Source organism: Pleurodeles waltl, chromosome 2_2, assembly GCF_031143425.1.
Source record: "Pleurodeles waltl isolate 20211129_DDA chromosome 2_2, aPleWal1.hap1.20221129, whole genome shotgun sequence".
Classification (NCBI taxonomy): Eukaryota; Metazoa; Chordata; class Amphibia; order Caudata; family Salamandridae; genus Pleurodeles; species Pleurodeles waltl.
This window is the reverse complement of record NC_090439.1, coordinates 744,348,483-744,364,765: the sequence shown is the minus strand read 5'-3', so window position 1 is coordinate 744,364,765 and position 16,283 is coordinate 744,348,483.

The following is a 16,283-nucleotide window of genomic DNA, read 5'->3' as shown; positions in this document are numbered from 1 at the left end:
CTTTGGAATCGGGAGAAAAAAAAAATCACAAGGAACTGTAGGACAAGAGTGATCTTATTCCATGACAGGGCTTGTTCAAGGTTCGGAATGATTGCATTTTCTATTTAAAGAAACAAAAAAATGTTTTAGTCAACGGAGGAATCGCTCCCAGAATTAAATGTTATGCATCAAAGTAACAAGAGAAAAGCCTTAGGCATGACCGCCAAAGGGACAAGAGTATAAGAGAGGATTACAGAGAAGTGCAAACAAGTATCAGAATCGTGTATAGGAGCCAACAGGCACAGTAAAAAGTATTTAAAAAACGACTTTGAATTAAAAAGATTTTATGTTTCAAGTTTTCCTATTATAAACCTTTTGAACACATTTTGGATGGCAATTCAAGTACACAAGGATACAAGGTAGTTTCCCAAACAGGAACTCCTTCAACAGTATTTCAAATATAGCAATTACAAATAAACCATTCCACATTCCATCTGGCTTGCTTACACTATCCTATAATTTCATGTGCCGACAATTTTCAGAGTGGAATGACAGGAGAGCAGTTTACAGTACAAGCAAATCAAAGGAAGCTAAATGATCATACAGTAGCAACTCAGTGCGCCCTTAACGGAAAATACTATGCAGAGAAGCACCAATACGATCTGCAAAAATACCTGTATTAGGATTATTTCTTCATAGTACCTGATTACGATATGGGTGGTGCAGGGGGGCAGAAATACCGGAACTGTAAATAAAATTGTGGTCAGTTATTTCTCCACTGCACTAGTCAATTGCGAATCACTGGAAATGAAAATAAAATCTGGACCTGGTTTACAGGTAAAAAGCAACACGTGGTTCTCCAATAATGGACCCTTTCCACTCCAATTTACCAAATGCTTTATACGGGTAATTTATAGCAACGGGGATCACTGCGGATTGGAGTGGCAAACAAGGAGCGAGGAGGGCGCGTGGGGCAGGGGAGATTTAGGGCCAGATGTAGCAAAGGGTTTTACCCATTCTGTGTCTATGCGAAAATGTGTTCGTACATATGGCCCTTAGTGTTCGGCAGGGAGTTGCCAGCCTTCTGTGTATCCCACAGGCAATAACAAGAGGCCACCTCTGTGGCTGCCAGCAGTTGGGGTCGCATCTCTGCCCATTTCACACTCAATGTTAATGACTGGCTTTCCTTGCTGATAAAATCGTGGGTACTAAATCCAGGAGAAGGAATACTGAACCTCTCGTAATCGGGTGAAGCAGTATCCCAACTGGATAGATCCCTCTGGGCATCTCATTGTTGAGCCCATAGAGCCTTCTCAGCAGACAGCGAGATATAATTGAAAGAAAAAATTGCAAAACTGGATTTGGTATGGGTTGGACAGGAGAGTGTAATATTTTTAGGTCTGGCCTTGAGGTAGCTTTAGGTGCTTTTCTTTCCAACCTCATGTAATCAAAATAGTTCATACATTTTGAGGCTGCATCTGATCAGTGCATGTTGAGTGCTGCTCCTGTGCTAGTACGGGGTGAAGCAAATGGGCATTTCCTGGATACCCATAACCAGTGCTCACCATGCACTGCTCTTCTACCCCTCATGGGTGGACTCAATGAGCATTAATGTGGCTGCCTGTAACCAGTGCAGAATATGCTACTCCTCTATCCCTTCTGGGTGGAACCAATAAGCAAATATTTGGCTGCATGCATGCCATGTGCTGCTAATTTTCACCCCTGGCAACTGTATTTGGCATTTATCCTGACCGCCTGCAACTGACACAAGCTACAGGTGACTCCTCTGGTGCTCCTGGATTGACTCAATGGCCAATAATCTGGTGGGAACCTTGAAAGCTCCAGCTAACCACATGTGGAAGAGTAAGAGGGAAGCCCTCCTCCCTTAGTTAAGAACTTCTCATACTGTGCAGTAGGCATTACTGAGGCCTGACTGGTATAATCATTGAAGAGTGCTGCGTGTGAGGAGCCAAGAGTATCTACAACCAGTACTTGGTGCAGTCTTGTGGAGTGCTGCGACAGAGGACTATGTTTAATGATGAGTGCACCTCCCTCAAACGCTCACATGTACCAAATGTACCACTGAAATTGCCTTATGGCTTTCCAGAAATGTATTCAATATGTAATTATTAACAGTTACATAACACAACAGCTTTGATGCCAGAATATTGTTACTCTTACAAAACCAAATGACTGTTGGGACTGCCCTATTGCCCCCTCACTGACTTCAATCAGTAGGCACTCTAGGCTAACGATGAGATGTGGACCAGTGCGCAAGTTCGACAAGGAAGCTAAGCCCCACAAGCGCTATAATAAAATCTACTTTAGAATCTGGACATGAACATTCACATCGGATTGTTGGGAAAGGCCTTCTTATTTCATGTTAGAACTTGACAAGCGCTAGGAATTATTGCATTTTCGTTTCAAAGGTACAAAAAGAAGCTTGTATCCAGGGAACTATTGCTCCCAGAAGTAATATTTTTTCATCAAAGTAATACGAAAAAACCTTACTCCTGCCTGCCTCAGGGATAGACGGTTAGCAGGAGATTACAGAGAAATACATGTGCAAACACGTATTAGAATCTTGTAAAGAAGACAACAGGCACAGTAAAACTTATTTGAAAAACAACTTCGTCTTAAAATGTTTTTGTGTTTCGAGTTTCCGCATCATAAACCTTATGGACACAATCTGGATGCCATTTCAAGTACGGAAGGATACAAGGTTGTTTCCAAACACGACCTCCTTCAACAGTATTTCAAATATAGCAATTACTAATAAACCATAAATTCCACATGGCTTGCCTACATAATCCTATCATTTCTTTGCCAACAATTTTCAGAGTGGAATTTCAGAAGAGCAGTTTATAGTCCAAGCAAATGGAAGGAAGTAAAAGAATCATACAGTAACAACTCCGTGTGCCCTTAAAGGAAAATACTACAGAGAGACCCACAGACACGATCTGTAAGAATAAATCAGTATTAGGTTTTTTTCCTCCTAGGACCTGATTACGAGTTAGGTGGTGCAGGAGGACAAATTAATGGAACCGTTATTAAAGATTCTGGTCAGTTATTCCTCCACTGCTCTAGCTAATTGTAAAATACTCTGCCTGGAATTGGGAATTGGGAATTGGCAATACAATATGGATTCGGTTTGCAGGTAAAAGTCCACATGCACATTTCCAATGACCGGCCCTTTCCACTCTAATTTACACATTTTAAGCAAGTGGTTTATAAGAACGGGGATCTTTGTGGGTCTAAGTGGCAAACAAGGAATAGGGATGGCTTCAAGGGCAGGGGAAGCTAGTGCCAGACCGGAAGTAACCTTCTATGCTTTGCACAGGACACACCAGAGGGTCGTCCTTGGGACTGCATGCTCTTATGGTCGCTTCTCTACCCAATTTACACTTAATTTTACTGACTGATTTACTAGGTGGTAAAACAGAAGCTAGTAAATCCAGATGCAGGACACAGAACCTCTCAATCATGTGAAGCAGTATCCCACCCAGAGATATTGCTCAATACGGCCCATAATCGGAGAGGGGTGAAGCATTTTTAGGTGTGTCCCATAGACAGCTTCAGCTGCTTGTCTTGGCAACCTCATGTAAACATCAAAATGCATTAAAAACATACATAGGGTCAGCTCCTGGTCTGTTCACGGTCATTCATATTTTGCTAAGTATTCAGAATGGAGAAATGGGTCAAACTTCAGCCATTGGCTTCTCTTGCACTGTGAGCGATGGTATTTCTCATTATTAAAGATGCACATCTATCTACAAAAATGTGCACTTCAGTGCCAGGGCTAGCAGGGCAATACTTTACATATATTTTTCTTTTTTTTCAAGGCTAGATACATTGGAGAGTATCCGGGCACTGAAGCAGTTGTGTGGGCAGAGCCAGGTTCTATGAAGAGCAAAGTCTTCAGATTCTTTTGGAATTCAATACCTGAAGACAAGGCTCCGATGTGCAGGGCAGGTTCTTCCAGACTTTAGGAGTGAGGTAGAAGGCACGACCAAGGGATGAGGTTCTGCGTATTTAGGGGCTGGGTGGGAGCAGGAGTCTGGCTGGGCAGAACTGTCTAGTATGTTGGTGGAAGTTTATGCAGTTGTTGAAGTACACGGGGCCAATGTTGTTTAAGGCTCTGTATGAGTGTGTCAGGAGTTTGAAGAGTGCTGCTTTGTGAATTGGGAGCCAGCGGAGTTTGTGGAGGTTTGGAATGATGTGAGAGCGGAGTAGGAAGTTGAGGGTCAGCCTAGTCACTGTGTTTTGTATGGTCTGGAGTCTTCTGGTCATTTCAGCGTTGATTCCAGTATAGTGTGGTCATGTAGTCCAGCTGGTTAGTGATGAGGGTTTTGGTGATGGTTCTGCAAGAGTTGGTAAGGGGCCATTTGAAGATATTCTTGAGCATCTTGAGTGTGTGGAAGCAGGAAACAGAGACTGTGTTCAATTGGCCAGTCATGTTGCGTTGGTTGTCGATTACTATTCTGAGGTTCTTTGTATGGGTTGCCAGGAGGGATGTGCGTGGGTTGCTGGGTGGTATATGGTCTGAGCTTCGTGGGCCACCAAGTGGGGTCCTACAGCGAGGAGTATTTTCCAGAGATTTCTACTTCATTCTTGTCTGTGCTGAGCTTGAGGCAGTTGGCTTTCATCCATCTGTCAACTTTGGTCATGCAGGCAAAGAAATTGGTTGGGGTGTTTGCCGTCTTGTCGGAGAGGGAGAGTTAGAGCTGACTGTCGGCAGCATAGGATAAGATGTTGATTCTATGGGCACAGATGATACTGGTAAGAATCCTTGTGGAGCTCCGCAGTTGAGGTTGACTACGTCAGATCACAGAGGCCAGGCTGACCGACAGGGTACGCCCTGTCAGAAAGGAGCAAATTCAGTGAAGTACGGGACCTTGGATGCCAGCTTTGTGCAGTCATTGGATAAGGATGGGATGGGAGGCTGTGTGTGAAAAGATCCAGTAGGATAAGGGCTGCTGTGCCACCTCTGTCCATAATCATTTCAACGCTGTTTGTGGTGGCGACGAGGGCAGTGTCAGTCCTGTCATTGGGCCTCAATTTGGATTGAGTGGTGTCAAGGAGGTGGTTGTCAGAAAGGTGGATGGCTAAGCATTTACTCATCTTTACCATGACTTTTGCTGGGGAGGCTAGTGGGGACATGGGAACAAAGTTGGGGGAGTACTGTGTTGTGTTGCAAGGCATCCAGGAAGGTGGCTGTGATTATTCAGCTTTCAGGATCTGACTGAGAGCTGCACTGATGAGGTCTAGTCCGATGATGAAGATGTGGTGGAGGCAGGAGTCCGAGGGTGCACGGGCAGCAGAGAAAGTAATGTTGTAGGAGATGATTTCTACAGGAGTAATTGAACTATTGGAGATGCCAAGGTGGAGATCTCAGGTTGTGATCACTGAGAAAGCTGATAGCACATACAGGTTTTGTGTTGATTTCAGATCCCTTAACCAGAATGTGGTGGTCGATACTTTCCCGTTGCTGAATATAAACAAGGTAATACTGGCTCTGGGTGGTGGGAAACACTTCTCCAAACTTGATTTGAAAAATGCTTACCATCAAATCAAACTGCATGGTGATTCAAAGCCACTTACAGCCTTCATTACTATGGAAGGTACATTTCAGTTTCCCAGGATGCCGTCGGTTTATGTTTGGCAACGAGCGTGTTTCAGCGCATGATTAGTGAGGGGTTCAGAGGTATGGCAAACATTCTTTATTTTTAAGATGACATTTTGATATGTGGCAACTCAATTACATAACACAACATGGTTCCAAGGCAAGCTTTCCCCAGGATAAAGGAGACTAGTGTATCTCTCAGACTAGGCAAGTGTAAATGTCTGGTAGATCAGGTGGAATACCTTAGGTATACAATGACTGCTGATGGGGGTAAGCCAAAAGAAAATCTGTTGGATGAGATAAAGTTGGCGTCTTCACTAGCAGATAAAGGTCGTATGAGGTCTTTCTTGGGCCTCATTGAATATGGCACCAAATTTGTACCAAGGTTTTTAGATAAGACAGAATGGATGAGCTCCAGTAAAAAACTCTTAAGCCAATCATCTGCCTTTGCAAGCACAAATGTTTGTTGTAACCCCATAAGAATGTTTTACAGAGACCAATGCTTATTGAGACCAATGCTTGTTGAGACCAATGCTTGTGTAGGACACGTGTTGCTCAAGCCTCTAGCATCCTTATGACTCAGACTCGGTGTGGCCAGATACAACAGATATTTAAACCACACCCGGCCTCAGTGATTTGCTTGCTGTAAAGGTCACCGGCTTCAGAGAAGGAGTTTCTGCTTCTTCACATTTGATCTTCACATTCAGTTCTGTATCTTGGATGCCGCTTTTAGGGAGAGGAAGAGATCGAGAGAATTAACTACTAAAAAGGCGGTAACGCGATGCATGCTCGAAAGGCATTTATTTGTGAAAACCTGACCTTCACTGACTTGATATTCAACACTTGGATGTTTCGGAGCGCAGTGTGCCTAAGAAGGCACATCATTGGCTTTTAAGGTCACTGGGATGCTCGCCGCCTGTCGTGTAGTAACACTTATCGTTATTGTATGCTATATATTGCAGAAAGGAAATTCTTTTGTGCAATTATTATAAAAATGATGTACTGTGAATACGTATGTTATCGCTAAGTTTGTCACTGCTATGCTCAACTTACACTTTGATGTAACAGTGATACAACTGAGCGCTTGTGTTTTTGACATTAACCCTATGTTCCCAGAATGATGCAAACATTGAACTGTGATATTGGGATATTAACCCTATGTTCCCAGAGTGATACAAACCTTGCACTGTGATCTTTTGATATTAACTCGTTGTTCCCAGAGTGATGAAAACTTTGCACCGTGATCTTTTGGTATTACCCCTATGTGTTCAGTATGATCAAAAACACCAAATTGTGTACCTTAGAATTCTAAGTACAGTGCGGTAATTAACCCATGAATGTCTGCAAACTCTAATTACCTGAGATTATTTATTATCTATTTAAATGTCTATGAAGTTGAGTGAGTCAGCATCTTGGGAAATCTCAACAAGGTGAAACAAGCAAGGTATCCACAGAAACTCAATAACCTATATATAGGTATTATTTTAGGTGACTTAGGACCAATCTGGGGTCACAGTGGGAGTAGTTATAAATACTCAAGGAGGTTTAAGGTTCTTATTTAATTACAGGTAATTCGCATAGTTCTCTGAAAATTGCTAGAGAGAGGGAGAGCCATTTATAGCGGGAACGGGGACCCTAACAGGTACACCTAGCTTGCACATAGTAGTTAGAGACTAGTATATTAATGGGTTATGACTATTGAGTTGTTTGACTGATGTGTAATTTATCATAGGAGATTCCGGCTCTTCGAGAAACATCACTATTTGTTTGGATCCGGACCTGAGGCTCCAGTGCCTCTCTCTACCCTTTCCCCCGGGCCATTCCGGTGCAAATCACTTGCATTTAAGTGGGAGGCACGCAACATCTAGGAATTGGTAATTAGCAACTTGGGCAACATTGTGTCTCCGTGGGGCAAACAGGTTATTGGTTGGCAGCAACTGAGGTGTTTTGAGCAGATTAGGGAAGGAATTTGCAGTGCTGGCATTTGGACACAATTTGATACCAGGTTGAAATTCATTCTCGCAGTTGATGCAAGTGCCACAGGTCTGTGAGCTGTGCTGTCACAAAAACATACTATGTAAGAAAGAGCAGTGTCATTTGCATCCAGAACCTTGACCACCTTTGAGAGGAACTACTCTGCTATCAAGCGTCAGGTGCTTGCGGCAGCCTGGTGTACGAAGCATTTCAGAACTTACCTGTGGGGTCAAAGTTTAGTGGCACAGACCACAAGCCCCTAGTTAAGATATCGTTTCCAGGTGGAGCAGGTAAAGGCTCTGCGAGATTGGCCACATTGGTGGCTCACCTCCAGGAGTATTGCTACAAACTAGAACACATTTAGGGGTCGAGGAATGTCAAGCTGACTGTCAAGGTTATCTTTGGATTGGTGTATGGTGGATGGTCCTTCTGTTTTAGCAAAGGAGTGTGAAGGTGCATTGGCATTGGTACTGGACGTGTTGGATCGTAGTAGTGCACATGCAATTACCATGTAAGAATGAGTAAAAACAATGGAGTCAGATATCACCATTAAAGATGTGAAATGCTTGATTTTGTTATGAGGCAGGCAGGAGACGTCTGTGGCGCTCTCTGTCAGACCTTATCTTTTGGATGAGTTGTTGGTATGTGAAGATACTGTGAACACAAAGGGGGATCAATTCATTCCTCTTCAAGGGTTATGACAGAGGCTTGTAAGGCTAGTGCATGAGGGGCACCTTGGACAATCCAAAACAAAAGAGAGATTGAGAGCTGAATAGTGGTGGCCAGGTATGGATGAACAAGTGGGAAAGTGGGTTGGGAACTGCGGTGTGCTTAAGGAAGGAGAAAAACGCTTGAAGGTTGAGGCGCAGGTGGATTTAGGACACATAAAGGATCCAGGAAAAGCATGGCATACTATGTGCTTAAACTTCATTGGTCCATTTGGTGAATTGAGAGGGGAATTAAGGTACGCTATGGTGGTGGTGGACATGCACACTGGGTTCATACTGGTTACATTTATGAAAGAGAGCATCAGCAGAGCTACTGTTTCCTTAATGAGGCAGGTTATGTGTGAAGAAGATGCTCCACCTGTCATCATCATGGATAATGGCACACAATTGATGTCACATGAAATGCAGAGTTTCTTGGAGTCTATCGGGTTAAGCACAATTACACTTCATAATATAACCCGCAGAGCAATGGTATTATTGAAACGGCTAACAGGATGGTCAAGGGGACTATACAGATGGCAGTTGCCAGTGGACTAGAAGTTGGTAGGATGGTTATGAATATGATTTAGGCACATCGCATGAGTGCTCACGGGGTAACTGGGAAGTCCCCATTTGAAACGATGTGGAGGAGAATGCCAGGAACTAAGTTAGTCACTGCATGGATGAAGGAAATGGCGAGATGTCCTCAAGGGGACAGTTCGTACAAGGATCAGGTGGAGGAGTGCATGGACAGCCATCGTATTTGTGAGGGAGACTGGGTGAAACTTCGATGTGGTCAGAAAAGTGGTGGTTTGTCTAAGTTCAAAGGGCCATTCAGGGCAGCACGTGCTCTTTGCTTTGCGGTTGTCTTCGACAATGGTGAAAAGTAGAACAATAGGTGTGTGACCTTGTATCACAGAGGGGGTCAATGTGAGATGGCAAACCGTGAGAACGGGAACAGTGCCTTCATGTTGATGTCAGATGAAGAGTTATGTCGGCCCTCACAGAACATGGGTGAAACTGTGATAACTGCTCAAGACAAAGGTAATGTGAAAGAGGAAACTCCTATTGAACCCAATGGACCTGACTCTCCTTCTAAATTGGGAAAGAGTCAGGGGGGCTAGTTGACCTCCTGGGTATCTAATAGATAATCTTAATTAAATCTGCACATTTTCTCAGATTTGTTTTTAATGTATCTGAGGAAGTTTGGGTTTGGTATTTTATGTTTTGAAGTGAATGTGCTCTGTTAATTCTTCGTACCCACTGTTTGTAAGGATAAAGGATGTGTTGTGACTTGACATGTCTGGAACCTGAATGGTGGACTTCCTCAAATGTTCCAAGTTCCAGCTCCTAAGCCAGCATTCCACGGATGCCAGTTGGTGCCTGACTGGCTGAGGGACAGCTGCGCTGAGTTGTAGAGGAGTTGTCTTTAATAAACCTGAAGTTACTCACTGTTCCCAGTGTCCTGTCTTGTGAGGGAGGACAGTAAAAGGTACAGTCACACCTCAGAAGTTCAGGTTGGCACCTCGGTATACAGGAAATCCCATTTTTGGCCTTAATAACTTTTACCATCTTGAAAAAAGAACATTCAACTTTAATGGCACTGTGGTGTTATGGCTATTTAGTGCCTATTCTTGGTTTGGTGACTTTTCATTTGACCTTTTTGCAGACACAAGAATAAACTGACTTTTCTGTGCATATAGGCAGTGTTGAATAAATAAATATGATCTCTTGGCAAAATGGAAAATCCAAAGTGAAATACAGATTTGTTAAGATGGGCATGCACCAGTAAACCATTTTGCACACTTAACAATCACTACCCCTCTCCTCCCAAATTTTGCAAAACTTTGCAAAAACCTTCACAAAAGAGAAAGCAGGAACCTGCAAGAGAAAGATAAATGGATAGGAAGTGTCTGGTAGTTAATTAAAGAAGCATAAGGGCCAATCCAAACTATTCACATTCTTACCACCATATATCTTATTGTCAGTTTCACACATACAATACCACATCATGTAATGTAGAACAACACAAATTACAACTGTAACAAAAACACGTGAACATCTGCATATACAAGGACCATAATCTTTAGCAACACACTGCAGTACACAAAGTAGTGCCATACAGAACGGTCATATAAAGAACATGGTATTACATTTCATTTCCACCTTGCGCATGTGATGGTGGAGGTGGGAGTTAAGGTTAAGTAAGGATGGTGAGAGCTGCTGTTAGGGTATTACCCTAACTTGTGAATTTCATGTTCTTTGAGGTTTCGTGCTGCCGCCATTTTTCACCTAAAGTTACCATGCCTCACATTTTAGGAAAATACACACATGCTGAAATTCAAAATCAAGCAATGCTGAGAATGAGTAATTTGCTTATAAGGAATTTGTCTCCAACACATTGCTTGAAAACCTGATGCCGGGAGTGTGGCTGGGTCTTCCTATGTGAAAGCATCCTTGAGAAGTTTCCAAAGGCCCCCCTCAAACTTCCCATACAGTAATTCATTGATTCCACTTTTATCTCACTAATGACCGAGTGACTAGGTCAAGACAGTTGTGTTTTTGTGTGGGGAAGGCCCTAAAACACTGGCTTAACATGTAGGCGGGCCTTGGCAGCTAATCTGTCTTTCGAAGCTAGTGATAGCTAGGTTGGTTGGAGGAAAACATGAAAAGCAACCACACAAAATAAATAGTTGATCAGGAAAAGTGTTCAACTGCCATTTAAAATTCAATGTGTGCTCCGTATATTACCATAATAAAAGGACCAAACATTAATTAACAAAACGTATTAGTTCTGGCTATTTAGGAAGATTCCTGAAGTGTGAAGGGAGCAGTACGAGGATTTTCTTTAGGTTTATTAACACGTTTTATTGACACAGCAACACACATCTGAAGGTGTTGCAGCACAAAAGTACTGAGACCCATGTGTACCTCTTCTATGTCAAGGGTGTAGCTATAATTACTGCAGAAAAAGGGCTCACTGAATCCCAGTCATGGTGGTCATTTATTATTCCGCTGGGCGTTGGTGGGCATAAATTCCTTGGTTCCATTAGGCCCTTTGGCACTCTTGCCGTGCTACTGAACACTACATTTCATATTGGACTATGAATGCTTCACAACTCATGACCTGCTGAAGCCCTGCTATTCCATCACTGAGATCTACACTGAGCTGTAACTTGATGTGCTCCTTTTGGCATGTTTCTCATTCTGTCCCAGCTGAAGCCTTTTTAGGTCTTGCCTAGCCAGCTCATGCGCTGTCTCTTCAAGACACGCTGTATCTCATCAGTCGGCTTCAAACACACCCACCATTTCATTGTTTTTTTTTTGCTGTTTGGAGATCCTTGCTTTTTAGTGGGGCATTGCCCCTGCTACATGTCCCCCTACTTTTTGTTCATTTATGTCTTACTTGGTATACTCTTTTTTTCTTTACGCTTGTTCTTTGATGGCAGGTGAACCATAGCCAGTACTGGTTTTCTTTGTTATGAGTTTATTTTTATTTTTTATGATCAGCATTTTTTTTTGTAGATCCAACACTGATACTCGAACCTGGTTCCCCAGTCCCAAAGTCAGCAGCTCTGTATGTTACACCACATCGCTAATTAATTATTTACAACAAGCACATCTTAGAAGTGCCTGCACCTTAACATAGATGCACAGGGCTGCACTCTCTGATTCCAGAAAACTTTCCACATTCAGTCCCTGCTTCTGAACAGTGTGAGACAGACACCTCCCACTGATTAGTACACACCTCCATCTTTAAGTTGAGTGTCTTCTATTCTTCGTAATAAACAGATTATAATGGAGATTTACGTGCTCAGTGGCTGCACATACTGCACCCTGAACACGGAGAATACAAAGGGAACACAACCTTCATGTCCGTAATTGTTCCTGTCACAAATTATTTGATTTCTGACATTCTGACATTTTTGTACTGACCCCGTCGCTACTCTCTAAGTCCTGTTGTTACAGTGCAGTCACCTCAAACACATTGCCCTTAGCCCTGCAAACATGTGTCTGTCCCCAAGCCCAGCACTATGTGGCTTCGTGTCTGTGCAAGTCTCGGATTGTTAAATATGTGCCTGTTCTCTACACCTCGTGCTTGTGCATGTTGGGTGTGCATCTCCTTTTCCTGCTCCATGTCTGTGCTTCTTGCAATTCCCATTGGGTACGCAAATTCTCTCACATTCATCTACACTGCACACTGCGTCTCATGTGTGACAAAAAGTGCACGCATCAGAGGCATTGGGAACCCATGTGACAGTGACATTAAAAAAAGATATCCCATCAGAAATCTCATCTGTAGCCACGGTTCTCCAGTCTTGGTGTCTGTGTGTGTATCATTCTCTGTGAGTTACTGCGTATATGTGTGTCTGAGTCTTTTTTGTTTCTCTAGCTCTATGACTGTTCATATATCATTGGCTGTTGTTACGCCTAGGCTTTTACTCACATTGTCTGCTATCTGCTTAGTATGTGTCTCTTTGTGTCGCACATCCGGATGCAGCAGCATTTCTCGGTCACTCACACTTAAACATACCTGTTTGTGTGTCATGCGTGTGTTGCTTTGTTTCCTTTCATGTCTAGAGGCCTGTCCATCTATTGTGTGCCTTCTTCTGTAAATCTCAACTTCCCGCTGGTTACCTGTCTTAATCTCTGTGTGTGCTCATCTCTTTGAGGCTCAGGCTTGTGCCTGAGGTGTGTCTGCCAACCCCCAGGATCCTACGTCCATTCCTGTGTCTGTCGTAGCTAGGTCAACAAAACCAGACCACTCTACTGCAGCCTCTGTCGTAGAGAATGAGCTGTGTTTCCAGTATTTTAACAACCTCTGAATTACACACAGCGGATTTAGCGCCAACCTTTCCAGAAGACCTATCCTGGCGTGTGACAGAGGTGGGAGTACAATGGAGCCGAGCATGGGAATAGGGCTGGGGTACACGAACATCCCCTCAGAGAGCCACTGACACTTTAATGATATCATGTGACGGATCTAATAGTTTTATTCTTGTTAATGCGTTGTAAGAGGCAGTTAATGATTATTTCAATTTTTTTATAACAGGGCCTCTTTGCAGTGCTTTACTTGCTGTGTTTTTACAAACCGTTGACTGATTGTGGTTCATTTATTATACGATTTGAATTCATCTACAATAATTAATCAATTAAAAAGAGCTGGGGTTACACGGAGCTCCCAGAAAGAGAATATCCATTTACAGACACACTTTTTTTGCAGAGCTGCCAGTCTGGTTACTCAACATACCTGTCTTAGAGACCTCATGTTTCACAGACACAGAGTGTGAAACAGGCACCTCCCAGTGCTTAGTACAAACCGCCATCTTTACTTTGAGTGTCTTACATTCTCTGCAATATATGCATTATAATGGAGGTTTACGTTCTCAGTGGCTGCACACACTGTACTCTGCACACAGAGAATACAAAGGGAAAATGACCTTCATGTATCATTCTAAACTGTGATCATGCCTGTGTATCATCTGTGTGTGTGTACCCCAATTTACCCCTGTTTGGTCTATACGCACTGTACCCATATATGACCTCCATGCATGTACCTCATAGCTTTCTCCCTTGTATTTTATATTCATAGAACAACCTTCAATTTATCCACCTTATCCTTTCAGAAAAAGTTCACCTTGTTTAATTACCCATTAGGAGCTAACATTAGTTCTATTTTTAGAGGAGACAATTTGATCTGTTTTAGTGAGAAACGTGAACGTTGTGCCGCGTTATAGAATGGGTGCTGCTAAGACTAAAGCAGCGACTCTGCAATTTGAAGAACATAGACTGGTATTTTAGGAAATTTTGAAAGGAGTAATTGCACTCAATTTAGCGGAATTAAAACATCCACATTAACAATACGGTCACACATAAATAATAAAGTAAAGACCATTCACTCTCAGAGGATCACATACATGCTGGTCACAAATGCAGCTGTGACCGGTACTCTGATAAAAAGGCCAGCTTCAAACAACATGATAGATTGCGGGGCAGCGGATATACTTCTATAATGCTCATGAACCAATATGTAACGAATCACCTCTTTTGTCTTGGTGTGCCTCTCCTGCATTGTCTCGCTACACAGTAAATACAAATGGATTAAGACCTTCAGATATCCTTCCTCCATGTCTGTCACCTGTAAGTGTTTCTTCTAACAATGCATGATTCCCATCTATGTGTACCTCCATATTATACCCACGTTTGTAACCCTTTGCGTTTTTCCCAAGTTAGTGTGTACACACTCCTTGCATGTATCTCATATGTATGTATTCTTTACTTATCTTTCCTTTTTGCATGCCCTTTCTAACTCTGTGTGAGTGTGCCCCATTTTGTGTATTCTCACCCTGGCTGTCATGACCTGGGCCTGCGGGCTACGTTTAGTAGTAGCCACATGTTAAGTGGGTGGGGGAAATGCTTGGTTCTTGTTTACAGCAGCCGTGTGTGATGGAAATGCAGAGACATGGTTCACTCTGACATGCACAGGCTTTGGGGCATTAACTGGCCAGTACAAAGATCATGGTACTCCTCTCTAGTAAACAAAGCTGAGCACCTATGGCCATAAAGAGAAGGAAAAACAACAAAGAACACTGTTCCAAATGAGTCCAGAAAGTCCACTAGGCACTTCTATATATAGAAGCAAGAACCCTCACACATCTATTAGATGTCATGCTTCATCATAGGGCCTGCTCCTCGTCAGACTGGTGTGGCTCTTTTCTGGAGATCTTTACTGGTAAACCGTGTTGTCATTAGAGCAGTAGGGATATATTTAAAACTATGGGCAAGAAAAGAGCTGGAGAGAAAAAAAACAATAAAATTGCCTTGAGGACCTCCAAAACCCACAATTTATTGATCGAGGAAGGGTCTTGGTCAAGATTAAAAAAATACTATAGAGTGAGAAGGAGATAATGTTCCACCACTCCACCATAGGACAAGAAGATGGAAGAAGGAACTCCCTTCAACCACTAGGGAAGATCAACATGTTTCGCACCTAAAAGAGTCCTAACGGATCAGATGGTGCTTCATCAGGACCACACAAAACATAAAACTGCTCCTAAGCTACAGTGAAAGCCACATTTGTGTCAAAAGATGTATGTAAAGAAACATGAGTTAACTTACTCAAAAATCCACACATAAAATAATCAAGGTAAAAGGAGACCTATGTAAAAGAAACAGAATATAGGGACCACCAATCTAGGATCCAAAAAAAACAACATACAAATACATGGAATATATATATAGAAAGTGACGTGGCACTCAGTGCTATCCTGCTGCCATGCTTGGTGGGAAATAATATTCAAGAGCATCACTGGTTACCATCCTCAATTAAGGACAGGGCTTCATGGGATCAAGCGTGCCGTAAGGCTGTCGCAGTATCTACATAAGTACAGGAAAAATGTTAAGCAGTACTGTAAGACGGACACACACTCAGAGGGTAAACCCGGGATAGTTGAGTAAATATTGGTTTGAATGTGTGTAATCTTAATGCTGATACTTGTATTAAAATATGAAAATGCACAGGCTCTGTATATGTGGTAAGCTAGTAAGCTTAGTTGCTTAATCAATACTCAAAGCAAAACTGTTATTATAAAAAACGGAGTACAAAAGAAGCCAACCTATACCGATGCTAAAGTGAGTCTCATATAGTTAACAAAATAACTATTTAGCTGGTTTGCGGTTCAAGAAGACAGCAAAAAGGGAGGGTGCTCAGAAGGAGCGGTAGTACTCACTGTTCAGACGACAGTCCATGCCCAGAGACTTACCCCGCACTTATCCCGAAAAACAAAAAGGGAATGCAGCCTATGGGTTAAATAGAGAGGTCACGGCACGTTTATCCAATCAGCGGCAGTACTCACTGATTGTAAAGCAGAACTCTGCTGATGAAATAAACATACAAAGGACTGCACCCCAAGTAGGGAAGGCAAAATTATATAAATGACACACCGTCACTCGATTTTAAACCTGATACAATCGCTAACATTCGTACTAGAATTGCAGAT